Genomic DNA, 13,484 nt, shown 5'->3' on the forward strand with positions numbered 1-13,484 from the left:
CAATAAGATTACTTCTAAGTAGGCATGTATAGGCTTGCATTGTAAGAGGCTGCTTCTATTCTAGGCTCTTATTTTCCTATTGGACCATTATGAACCTTGCTTGTCATTGTAAGGCAGAATTAAAGTGTGAATTTCTTTATTATTGTCTTATTGATTCTTCCCCATTTTTGTATGTATACAAAATTTATATAACTGAAAATAAACAGTAAAATCAGTACAGAATTGATGAAAAATATCAAAGCCATAAGAAAAACCATAAGAAAGCACAAACAGTAAGAAAATCAGCAGCAAATTCACTTTTTTAAAAGTGTGGGACAAGCTAACAAATATACGCCAGACAAAAGGCAGTACCCTTCAGCAAGATATAAATGAAGGGAGGGAGGCAGGGTTCAGACAGTAACAGCTTCTCCCAACCTGGTGCCCTCCAGAAATGGAATGAATGAATGTGGACTACAACTCCTATCATCCCCAGCCAGCACATCTGGAGGGGACCAGGATGGGGAAAGACTGCCTTATTGCAAGGTTAGGGGCATTGCAAGTGAAATGGAAGAGATCAGCATTTCTCATGGTAAACACGCATGGTGTAAAGAGCAAATATGTTTTCTTAAACATGCCATTCACATGCACAGGGCTGCCACAGCCCATTAAGGGTTCCCTAAGTGTTCAGGGTGGGCAACTTGTGGCCCTCCAGATGTTTTAGCCTACCACTCCCATGAACCCTCACCACTCGCTGTGCTGTCTTGGGCTGATAGGAGTTGTAGGCCAAAATATCCGGAGGGCCACAAGATGCCCACCCATCGGGGCATGCGCCGCCCCTTTTCACTGACACACTGCTGACCAGCCCCTTCAAATGTGGATGGGCTCAGGCAGTGGGTGCTTTTGCAACAGGTGCGCCACCATTTCCTGAGCTGTCGCAAGAACCAGCCATACCTGCTCAGCAGCTTTAGCCAGACCAGTTGAGTGGAAGTGATGGTTTATTAGATCCCCAGGCTCTACAAATCCCTAGGAAAAACAGATTGTGTCTTCAGTCCGAGCAGCACAAAACCGGGCTTGTGTTGTGGATAACGGGCTATAATTTTGTCAGGTTGTAACCCAGCTTACCTCGGAACATTCAAGACATTTTGCCGCATTTCCATGCCTCCTGATGAAGCATCCTATGAAACTCCAAAGTCTGCATACTGCACATTGTCCTCCAGCCTTAGTGTTTCTCTGCTGTAAATGGGACTAGGGGTGGATCCTAGTCTTCATACTCTGAATGATCGGGCAAGGACTGGCTGATGTTTCCCTGTTATAAATGGGAACATGTGTCTTCTACATTTTTCTTGTTACCATTTTGGGTTTTGTTCCAGCAAAAGAGGTTTTGCTATTGACCTGATACTGTAATTAAAATAATGGACTGGAGACAAGCTGCCTTACAATCGATCAAGTTCTTTTATTCATATAATAAACAGAAATACTGTAAGCTTAGCTTACAGGAGAAACTGAATATACACCAGTTCATTGGTAGATTACAAATAGTCTATGAGCCTTTCCACATGAGGCATTTCTTGTGCGCTTGTGATTCCTCACTTACGGTAGTTTCCGGGTCCTTTACATCAGGGGTCCCCAACCCCTGGGCCACGGACCAGTACCGGTCCGTGGGCTGTCAGCAACTGGGCCGCAGGGGTGTGTGAAACCCCCTCACCTTGGGTCTGCGGGGGGGGGGGGGAGGCGATCCGTCCCTCCCCCCCCCCCCCCGGAATCCTGGTCGGCTCCGTTCCGCGGCAAGTACGCGGAGCTGCCAGCCAGCTCCGGCTGCTGGCGGACTTCCGGCCACTGGGACACAAATGGTGTCCACTACGTGGACGCCATTTGCGTCCCTGTTCTACAAGTAATAGGCTACGTAAATCTTTACGTAGCCAATTACTGCAAAGAATAGGGAAAATTTGCGTTCCAGCGGCTGGAAGTCTGCCAGCGGGAAAAACCCCCCCCGGTCTGCGGAAAAATTGGACCGGTCCCTGGCGCCAAAAAGGTTGGGAACCGCTGCTTTACATGGTATCATCCTCCAGGGCCTCTCCTGTGCTTCGCAACCATTTTAGTGGGGTGTTTTTTTTTCTAACTAGGAAAGTCTGGTATATCCTGAATAGCAGCATGAAACCCTCCTTGTCTTTCTGCAATTCTGCTATACCACAGCACCACCTAGTGGTTGTGTAATGGAACATACAGAAAGGCAGAGAAAGAAAAACCATGGAAAAAATACATGTAAAGGAGTCGATCTTAATCCCACAAAGAATCCAGAAACAGAAGCCTCAGTAAAGCGGCGGGTTAAAAGCCTCATGTAGGAAAGCCCTTTGAGAGGTGATAAAACTCTGATTAGATTGTTTAAGTACCATTCTTCCACATCTTATCTGCACAGGGAAGACTTGTGTTGGTTGCATGTTGAGATTTTATTGATTTTATCATTGTTTTATTGTATTTTATTATTTATTGTATTTGATATTGTAAACCACTTTGGGATTAAAAACAAAACAAAAAGCGCTATAGACATTTTTTGAAATAACTAAAAATGTCATCAGCAGGAAATGGTCCATAGAGTTGCTCTGTAACCTATTTCCAGAGGGATAGCCATGTTACAGTTGTTTTTGCTGCCTGTTGCAGCAAGACCAACAAAGAGGCTTGCGGTACATTTATTATAGCATAGGCTTTTGCAGACTTCAGTCCACTTCATCAGATGCACGAACTGTTATTCTGAATTACAAGTGTGTATACACACAGATAGTTTGAGAGGGTGTGTGGGGAGGACAGTTATAAACATTGAGGTCAGAGGGAACTGAAATGCAGAAAGCACAGACAATGACAATTACTAATGGTGGCTATTCACAAAATAGTTGTTAGTGATGTCACCCCCATTCTGGCATTGGTAAGCAACTATACATCAGGAAGGCAAATTTGATCAACTGCAGCTTGAATCAGGATTATGAATTGTGATGATACAACATGTTTCAATTAGTTTACTAATCTCAGGATGTTTGTGCATACAACTCAGGAAGTACAAATGGGCCAAAGCACGTTGCCAGTCTGAACTGAGGCAACTTGCTATCCAAGCCAAGAAAGTGAGTTCCAAGGAAGACGGATTTTTTGCATAGTCCTACCAGATATTATATTGAAGGCAGTGCAGTGCAGCTGTCAGCATGTGAACTCTCAGGCCATGGTGTATCTGTGTTGGGAGGGGAGGGAATTTCAAGCAGTGCAATTAGAGATGAAATGCAGAAAGTACAGACAGTAATAATTACCTTATTAATAGTTCACAAGTTGTTGGGTAATAACACAGTCTTTGTATTAGTGAGCTAATTAACACAAGTGCCTGGTTCGCATGTAACAAAAACCCAGAGTATGAATTGAGTATGGGTTGTTGTTGAATTGTGCATTGTCATTATGTGCGAACCCTACACTATGGTTTAACTATGGGTTGTTAACCATGAACAACCCAGGAAGAGAACCCATGGTTTGTTGTTGGGCTGGGAACTCTTGGTTGTTCGTGGTTAACAACCTATAGTTAAACCATAGTTCATGGTTCACACGTCACAACAACCCACAATTCAACAACAACCCATGATTCAACAACAACCCATACTCAAGCCGTACTCTGGGTTGCCATTATGTGTGAACAAGGTAATAGTATGATTTTAAAAAAACAGCCTTTGTCCCAATTTAAGCCACAGGAAGGAGAGTTGAACCACTTGATGAATTGTTGCTCTGCTGTTTCATGCTGAAATCTGTCTTAGAAGTTCCTTTGTTCAAGAATGGCCACCTTATGGTCACTAACAGAGTGTCCTGGGTCAGCAATACCCTACTGCATTCTACATAGGACAAACAGGTCAATCTTTCTGCAAAAGAATGTATGGATGCAAATCTGATATCAGAATGTTATCAGAGTTTTAAAAAGAAAGAAAGATACGAATTGGCAGAGCGATACTTCGTTGACTGTTTCCGTTCTCTCTCACTCTTTCTGTCTCTCTCTCATTCCTTTACTTCAGACAAAAAGCAAATAATAGTTTGACTTGATAATGGCATGTCAGTCTGAGAACTTCAACGGTGGGTGCGGTGTGTTCCTTTCATTAGTAGCCTTCTGTCTTTCATAGCCCTTATTTCATAGGGCTGTGATTAAAAGGACTGATTGGAGCATTAGTCATATAACCAAAAAAAACATTCTCTTTCTCAGTGGAAACAACCACCCCAACATTCTTCCATGACTTTAACATTTAAGCTATAACATGAAGCACAGATGTGAATTCCATCTAATTACATAGCTAATAAAAGGGGCCAAGGAGGGCCTATTTATCAGGGACAATTTGTATTTTCTGGAACTGATGTTGTCACTATCTTTGTTCTCTGAGGAATGCTTTGTTACAATTTTATCAGTCTGAAATTAAAGCAGCCTTCCCCAATCTGGCTTCCTCCAAATGTTGGACTACAAACCCATCATTGCTAGCCAGCACAGCTGGCATGCCCAGCCAGCACAGTCATGGCCAGATGGACACATCTGGGGGACAGTAGGTTGATAAAACTTCTGCATATCTCTCCCCAGCATCTCTGGAATTTAAATCTTCAAGGGTGTTAGAATATGGTCTGCATCCGGAGAGTGAAGATCCAGAGATGCTGAGGAGGAAATGAGAGGACTGCCAGGTTCCAACCCGCGCTATGTCAGGGTGTGCGCTACACAGGGGCCTTTATGTGTGTGCATTTCCATGTGTATCCTGGGCATCTCTACACCAGCCTAAGATCCAGCATTTAAAATGGGGCTTTCTGCTTCCACTTTAAATGCAGGATCACAACTTCCTTTTTCACCTGCTCCCTTCCCCCCGTGTCTCAGTCTTCCATTATCTTTTATTGATCTTGCTCCTCTTCTTGCCACTTTTACTCTTTTCATGGAAGAAACTGAAGCAGAACACAACAGGGCAATTTGATAGCTCATTATCTGCGATCTATTTAAAAATAGAACAAAGGGCATTTACTGCAGGAGATTGTAAAACTGCTGCCCTCTACGCTCTAATAGCCCAACAAGAGGCTAAGTAATATGTATGTCACAAAAAGCTTTGTATGGTTATCAGAAATGCTATAATTGTAATGAAATTATGCATTTAAGGGGGGAATGTAGCAGCCATACTCGGGGGTCAGACTAAGTAGCCTCATGCAGTCTCATGCTTCATGTTCTTGCTGAGCTCTTTCTCCCTTGAATATATTGTTGTAAGCTGACGAGACACAGGAATTCCTTATCTTGTCAAAAGTCATACAATTGTATATCTTGTTCTCTGCTGTTCTCTTCTGTTCTCTCCTTATCATGGCTACCCTATAACCCAGTTCTTGTATTATAAACAATGGTGCTAGGAGAAGAAATGTTGAGGACTGCAACCCCACGCAGGAGGGGGAGGAGGAGCAGTTTCATATGTGTCACAATGTCTATAAAAACAATGTGCTAATGTATTTCGGGGCTTCTGTAGCAGCCATATCGGGGGTCAGACTAAGTAGCCTCATGCAGTCTCATGCTTCATGTTCTTGCTGAGCTCTTTCTCCCTTGAATATATTGTTGTAAGCTGACGAGACACAGGAATTCCTTATCTTGTCAAAGGTCATACAATTGTATATCTTGTTCTCTTCTGTTCTCTCCTTATCATGGCTACCCTATAACCCAGTTCTTGTATTATAAACAATGGTGGGGGGAAAAGAAATGTTGAGGACTGCAACCCCACGCGGGTGGGGGAGGAGGAGCCATTTCATATGTGTCACAATGTCTATAAAAACAATGTGCTGATGTATTTTGGGGCTTCTGGCTCTTTGGAAATGATTCCAGCCTTAAGCCCGCGCGTTAAATAAAGAATCTCTTTTTCCTTCACTCCGTGGTCTCTCTGACTCTGGGTTCTGCAACATAAATGGTGCCGTGACTCGGATGTGGCAGGCTCTGAGCCAGACAGGTGGCATTTGCCTGCTCTTGATCGCCGCACCGGGAAGACGAGCTCGGCGCATGCCTCCCTTTCTTGGCGCCACCGACCTTTTTGTCGAGTGAATGGGAGAAAGCCTGCACCGGGACCGCCCAAACGGCAGCGAGCAGCAAGAGAACCTTGGGAAGCGGAGGAAGGAACTTGAGCCCTGCCTGTATCGCAGCTGCAATTGAGTTGAAACCCACATTGGAAGCCTTCAGGAGAAAGGCAAGTATATGGGAAAAAGAGGGCCCCGCCTTTAGGGAGAAAGGCCACTGGGCAGAAAAAAAGAGGGCCCCGCCTTATGAAGGTCAGTGTTGGTGGTATACGTATACAAAAGAACCTACTCCTTGCGGGTAGAAGGGGGGCCTGATCACACCCCCGAGTGGGCGCCAGTACCCAGCACGCCAGTACTCAGTAGGAAGCTGGGGAAGCCGCTTTCCGCTCTGGTAAAAAGTGGGAAAAGTGGGTGGCAGGGACATATGGATGCAGTGGAGAGATTGATGATTGTGCGAGTGGCTACTGCAGTTTCTGACACATACCGTTGACCGTCCTGGTGCCCAGGCCAGTAGCAAAGTGCGAGGTGTGTAAAATCCTCTTGTGTCGGCCAGTGAGACCCCTTACTCACTGACCAATTCCCATTCCCTAATTGTGTCTGTCTTCAATTTAGGAGGGAGGCTATGGGTGGTGGGGGAAGCAAACCTTGCACCCCCTTGGGATGTATGCTAGCAAATTTTAAGAAAGGTTTTAGTGGAGATTATGGGGACCCCCCCATGAATCCTCAACGGTTGCAGACTTTGTGTGAAATAGAGTGGCCGTCTTTTGGTGTAGGATGGCCTACTAAAGGCTCTTTAGAGCCCAGCAAAATCAGCCGTGTATATGCCATTGTGGTTGGGAGACCTGGGCACCCTGACCAATTTCCCTACATAAACTCATGAGATTCCATAGTCCGCGCTTCTCCTCCATGGCTAAAGAAATGCCTAGAATCCCAGGCAAAAGTTTTGGTGCTCAGAAAAGAAAAATTGTCCAAAAAGAAATTACAACCAGTGTTAGAAGCCCCGTGTGAAGATCTGGCAGAGCTAACGGCGTTTCCACCTGCTTATGCCCTGCTTCCACCACGGGCCCATGTTACTGTAAGACCGCCCCGTCGAGATCCAGATCCTGTGGCTCCTGAGCCCCTGCCATCCCCCCTGCAGAAGCATTGCCCCTCGCTTTGACTTAGAACTGTCGCCATCAGTTTCAAGCCCCACCGGCAGTAATTCGCCGATTTCAGCTACGGTCCTCAACTCCCAGATATTGTCTGCCGAGACTTTCATCTCTACGGGATCGGGAGGTTCCCCTCTTACACCTCAATCAGCATTAATAAAAGAAACTGAAAAATTGAAGTGTTGGCCCAAAGAGTTAATAAAATCGGCGGTGACCCTTAAAAAGATGTGTTCTCACAAAAAAGGGGAGGCGAGCTCGTCTACTGCTCAAGACTTGCACCCCCTTGAGATGTATGTCAAACAAAGAAGGAAAAAGGTTTTTTTTTTTTTTAAAGATTCAGAATAGAGAGAGAAAACAGCAAAAAGCTCAAGGTCGAGCTGAGAGGGAAAAAAAGAACAAGATCTGAGGCTGTTAATTAGAAAAATGTTGCAGGACAGTCTGGCTTTTAACAAAGCGTGGGAGCGTGAGAGTGTAAGGCCGAAGAAGTAGCTGTTAGCCTAGCACGCCGAGAGGGGGGGGGGGGGCAGGAAAATTGCCCACAACGTTCTGAGTTGTGCAACATCATCACCTCGCCTAATTGAGATGAAATCCCTAAGAAATGGAAACTGAAAATGAAGACCCAGAAGATGAAGGCAAAATAGAAAATAAAGGTGAAGAATCAGCCCCCAGAGCACAGGCTAGACCCCTCTTCGAGTGAAAAGTGTGCCATAAGACTGTCCCAAAGCAGAATGAAGCGGAGAGACCATGATGAAGATCTCTGTCAAGGTAGCCGTGTTTAGCTTTGAACTGTGTTAGAATTGCATAGAGCCTGTAGCTACTGACCATCGGCTATATGATTTCTGAAGAGCGTAACCATTCAGCTTTTGCCGTGGGATTCCCTGCAATGAAGAAATCTCACTGATTTGAGTGTCCAGTGTTACACTGCCTAAGTGTGTGTGCTGAAGAGACCGAGAAACCAGACAGCATGTTCCTGGCCAAGCCAAAATCGCGCTACTACCATGCTCCTGGAAGCTGCAATAAACTGTGTAAGCTGGGAGACCCAACCTGATTGAGAAGAAAAGAAGATACTGGAGCAACTGTCTTAAAAAACAATGAGATCTGTGTAGCTGGCTGGCTGACGCTGTCAGTGATGTTACAACTTTAAATTAAGACTGTTTTCCTGTTTGAGACCCCAGCGAAGAAAGCTGACCCGAGTTATTTGTTGCCCGTGCCAAAGCAAGAATTTGGCTGCCCTGTACCTCATCCTGTCCTGTTTTGAGCTTGGGATTTACAAATACAAACACACTGAGAAGCTTGCCTTTGAAGTCCTGCAAATCACCCCACCGCCTCCCCGAAGATTAATGGCTGCCTGAAAAATGCAAGTATAAGGCGATGCCCATCACCCCCCAGCGTCCTGAGTTTCGGCACTCAGTGTTTCAGTGCTTTCGTGTACCAGGTTAGAAGAGGGAAAAAAAATTTTTTTTTTTAAATGTTTGTGAGAACCTGACAGAAGTAAAATAAAATTTACAGAGTTGCCCAGGTTAAAGCGTCACGGCTAGAGAGCTGAGCTGTGCCGCTCTGTTTAGACAGAGGCCTTGCTAAAAAGTTAAAGTCCCTTGTCTGTCAGGAGGGGTGTAGGGCCACACTTTCACTTTTTAAACTGACGCAAAAGTGGAGAGCCTTTGCTGGAAACATCGCATCTTCATTGCCCAGAGCCTTCCCTGTTTGCCTCCATCATCATCTGGGCTTTTTAGAGACACTCTGCACATGGACTAAAATTTTAAATTGTCAAAGACTTGCCATGGACAGTGCTGTGAAGCTTTGGATAAACTTGAACTCTCATCGCTGTGGACCGTGTGTCTGTGTTTGTAGTCAGCTCAGTGTACAGCAGGCTGAGCTTGATCTATGACTTTTAGATTTCCTTCTGCCAGAACTTATGCAGCATAGAGTTGCCGATGCAAAAATGGTGACCTAGAACTCTTTGCTTGCGTGAGTATGCCCATCCCTTAATTTTGATGGGCACTGAGCTTTCAGCCAGAAGAGCAGTATGATTGCTGGATCTGCTCCATCATGCCTTACTGTGCTAAAAGTGCTTTCCATTCATTGTGTTAAATTGCAGAAAAAGTTTGTTGTGTATATTTTATGATTTCTTAAGTATCATAAAATATATGTGATATTTGCAGATTAGCGTTAGTTGCAACTCCAAATAATACTAAGTGTGGTTCCCAATGGATGACAAGGAGAAAAGACAAAGTCAAGTAGAGAAAGACAGAAGCAAGTAGAAAAGAAGGAATAGAGAAAGTAGAAGACAGATAGAGAAGGGGAAAAAAAGAAGAAAGAAGAGGCAAGAGGAAAAAAAAGAGAAAAAACATTTGTAGAAAAGAAGCGTGGCCATAGTTGCCCCCAGAGTAAATTAAAAGCAGCTGATTGTGCCTGGAGCTTATTACCTGGGGTAAAGTAGCCACAATAATGTAATAGTTCTTTAAGATGAAGAAAATGTAACTAGAAGGAGAAGAAGAGCTTATCCCAAATGTGTGTCATTGGGACTAGTGTAAGGCAGAAAGGTTTAAGTAAGTGAGTTTAACTTGAAAAAGACAAATAAAGAGACAAGGCTGGTGCATGGAGCAGAAAGTTTTATGTAAAAAGTTTGAAACATGATCTGCAATACAGGCAGATCAGCAAAGAAAAAGAAAGCAAAAGAAAGAGGAAAAAATTCTCTTCCCATACTAATGAATAAAAGTGTTATCAAGCACTTTGGGAAGCGAAGTTGTTTACAGGAAGCTGTGCCTGAGAACCAAACACTTCTAGCCTATGCTGAAAATGCTTGCTAGTGTTGTGCTGCCTCATGGGTAACATGTATGGTATAAAACCCATTTAGCCCAATAGCTCGTGGTTCAGAGAAGCTGTCTGATCCAACCATTAAGTACGCCTGTGTGCTGTAAGTTACCCAATAAAGTCTCCTTGTAAGTAACCCCCCCCCCCACTGGAATCCCAAAACACAAGTGGGGCTAGAGCGCCTCACCCAGTATCAAACCCTGCTGTTAGAAGCCATGAAAGCAGGTATGAAGAAGTCAATTAATATGACCAAAGTGTCTAAAGTGCTGCAAGGTGCCACCGAGGCCCCAGAGCGTACTTGGAGCGTCTTTCAGATGCCTATCGCCAGTACACCCCCCTCCCTCAACCCAGGGGCCCAAGAAGACGTGGACGAAAGAAGAAAAGAAGAAGACCCGGCAGAGGCAGAAGATTCATAAAAAAGAACCAGTGTGCCCAGTGTGGACAAGATAGACATTAGTGGCATGAATGCCCAAATAAAATAAATCAAATACACAAAGGAGAAAACCAAAGGGGCCAGAATGGGCGAAGAGGGAGACAGCTTGAGAGGGGCCGTGACATTGACTTCATGATTGACACTGGAGCGGCATCAAGAGCAAGCAAACCTTAGCCTTAAACAAGAAGTCCAAACACTGAGCAAAGTTCTTCAAGCCCAGCGTTGCTTTGTCTTAGAAAATAAGCCATTCCCATCACAGAAGTTCATCCTTTCCAACCAAGAGTTAAAGTATGAGTTAAAGAGGGAAAAATAACCCTTTGACTCCCAAATGGAGAAGACTGAGAACTGTCATACTTTCCACCCCCGCAGCTATGAAAGCAGCTGGAGTTAAACCCTGGATACATTGGACACGAGTCAAGAGAGCGAGAGGGGGAGAGTAGACTGTAAACAGAAATCCTGAAAATCCTTTAAAAATCATTCTGAAAAAGCAGTAAGAAGACTCAGGCTAGACCTTACTGTGGACACACCGGGAGACTGTCCCCCTGCGTATGGTCAGACCTGCAACTGGAGAATTGAAGAAGGGGACTAGACCCTACTGCAGCTTGCCAGGTGAATAGCTGCCCGGCGTACGGTCAGATCCCAAAGAAGATCAAACATGCGTGTTGTAGTGTTAGTAGTGTTGCATTGTGTTTCCTTAATAAGGTGCAAAAAGGGGGGTCTGCGCCTGGAAGGAGAAGTTTGTCCCAGTGATTTGCTGATAATTACTGGCTCCACCTGGCTAACATCACGAGAGTAAAACATTTTTGTTTGCCAAGAGATATACCTGTAAACAGGCTTATTAGCTCTTGCCTAATACCTGTCTGTAGACATCCTAGGAAAATTAAAAAAGATACCATGTTAAGAGTTTATGGTGTAAGTTTAACTTATTCCCAAAATGCTAATTGGGGCGTGGTTGCAAAGATCCTACCCCCTACAGAGTTCACTGTACGCACCCCCATCGTTGCTGAAACAAATGCTACGTGTGCACCAATGCTTAATTGTCAAAAATTTTCCAGAAAATATAAAGCTATCCCTGGCCCCCTTCCACTGTCATAAAATTCAAAACATATCTTTTAATGATGCCCACATACTTTTGCCTCATGGATGGTTTTAGACATGTGGTTCCCGCACTTGGTCATTCATTCCTGCCAACTTGTCTAATAACCACCCATGTTGCCTCAGCCGCCAATTGAACTGGTGCCAATTCTTCCCCTGTGGCCCGAGAAAATCCGTTGACGGCAGCCTCGAGCACTCCAACTAACTAAAAATTGTAATAGTCATATGCAGTTATATTCTGACTCAGAAAAATTGGCCTTAGCAATGTCACTGGTTGGGGTTCCAGGTTTAGCCTTGGCTGATGGTCTGGAGATCAACCGGTTAGCTTGCAGCTTAGCCAAAAGCATAAATGCCACCTCAGGAGCATTGTCATTGTTAAATAAAGAGTTGCGTGATCTAAGAGGTGCGGTTCTAGAAAATAGAGCTGGTATAGGTTACCTCTTCCTTCTTCATCATTTAAGTTGTGAGACACACCAAAAGCTCTGTTGTTTTAACTTAACTGATAATGGCAATGCTGTAGATGAACAGATCAACAAGCTGCACAATTTAGTAGCTAACAAAACAATAAGACAAAACAATTAGCTCAATTAGTTAACCCCTTGGCTTCCAGATCTTAGCTGGCTTGAAGCATTGTTCATCCTAATTCTACCAGTGTTGTTCATAAAAGTTCTGTTATGTCTCTGCGTTCCTTGTCTTATGAACTGTTTAACCAATCTGTTTTATGTCTCAGCTAGTAAAACTGCTGCCCTCTACGCTCTAATAGCCCAACAAGAGGCTAAGTAATATGTATGTCACAAAAAGCTTTGTATGGTTATCAGAAATGCTATAATTGTAATGAAATTATGCATTTAAGGGGGGAATGTAGCAGCCATATCGGGGGTCAGACTAAGTAGCCTCATGCAGTCTCATGCTTCATGTTCTTGCTGAGCTCTTTCTCCCTTGAATATATTGTTGTAAGCTGACGAGACACAGGAATTCCTTATCTTGTCAAAGGTCATACAATTGTATATCTTGTTCTCTGCTGTTCTCTTCTGTTCTCTCCTTATCATGGCTACCCTATAACCCAGTTCTTGTATTATAAACAATGGTGCTGGGAAAAGAAATGTTGAGGACTGCAACCCCACGCGGGAGGGGGGGGAGGAGCCGTTTCATATGTGTCACAATGTCTATAAAAACAATGTGCTGATGTATTTTGGGGCTTCTGGCTCTTTGGAAATGATTCCAGCCTTAAGCCCGCGCATTAAATAATCTTTTTCCTTCACTCCGTGGTCTCTCTGACTCTGGGTTCTGCAACAACGACATCATGTAAAGAGCCCGCAAACTTCTATGAAAGAGCAATCTCAATCGCAGGATCGAAGCTCCGTGTGAAAGAGCCCCCTGCCTCTAATATGTACACAGGTAAACACTCACTCGGACTCCATGTGGTGCCCTGCCTGCTGTTTCAAATGTGGGTGAGGCTCATATTTTTTAAAGCATTTTCCCTAGATATGTATTAGCTAAAGAATGCACAGCTTGACTTTTAAAGCAAGAAAGTGTTATTGCATACCGTAAACCAGGGGTGTTGAGCTTTCGGCCACTGGTCCAAATCTGGTCCTCCGTGATGGCTATGCCTCCACCCCGATTGCTTGGTGGCTTCCCAGCTGTTGTGCATTTCCCCTCCCATTATTTTTAAACCGGAATTGGCCAGGATGGCCCTGCAAATAGAGGACACCCTGCAAATAGAGGACACCTTTCAAAGAGAGGACAGTCCTCTGGCAGCCCTTCAAAAGAGAACTGTCTTCTGTAAAAAAACAGGCACCTGGCCACCCAACAACCAAGACCCATCTAGGCTAGTGGCCAACACTACATCATGGGGAAGTGAACTCCTGGTGGCCATTTGCTTTCTGGGGTCAATTCAAGGTGTTGGTTTTAACATTTAAAGCCCTAAATAGCTCAGGACTTGGGTTTGATGCCCTACCTGGAGGAGGATTCATCTGAGG

The sequence above is a fragment of the Heloderma suspectum genome, chromosome 10 (genome assembly GCF_057233095.1).
Source record: "Heloderma suspectum isolate Gila_16-S chromosome 10, 16-S_ref, whole genome shotgun sequence".
Lineage (NCBI taxonomy): Eukaryota > Metazoa > Chordata > Lepidosauria > Squamata > Helodermatidae > Heloderma > Heloderma suspectum.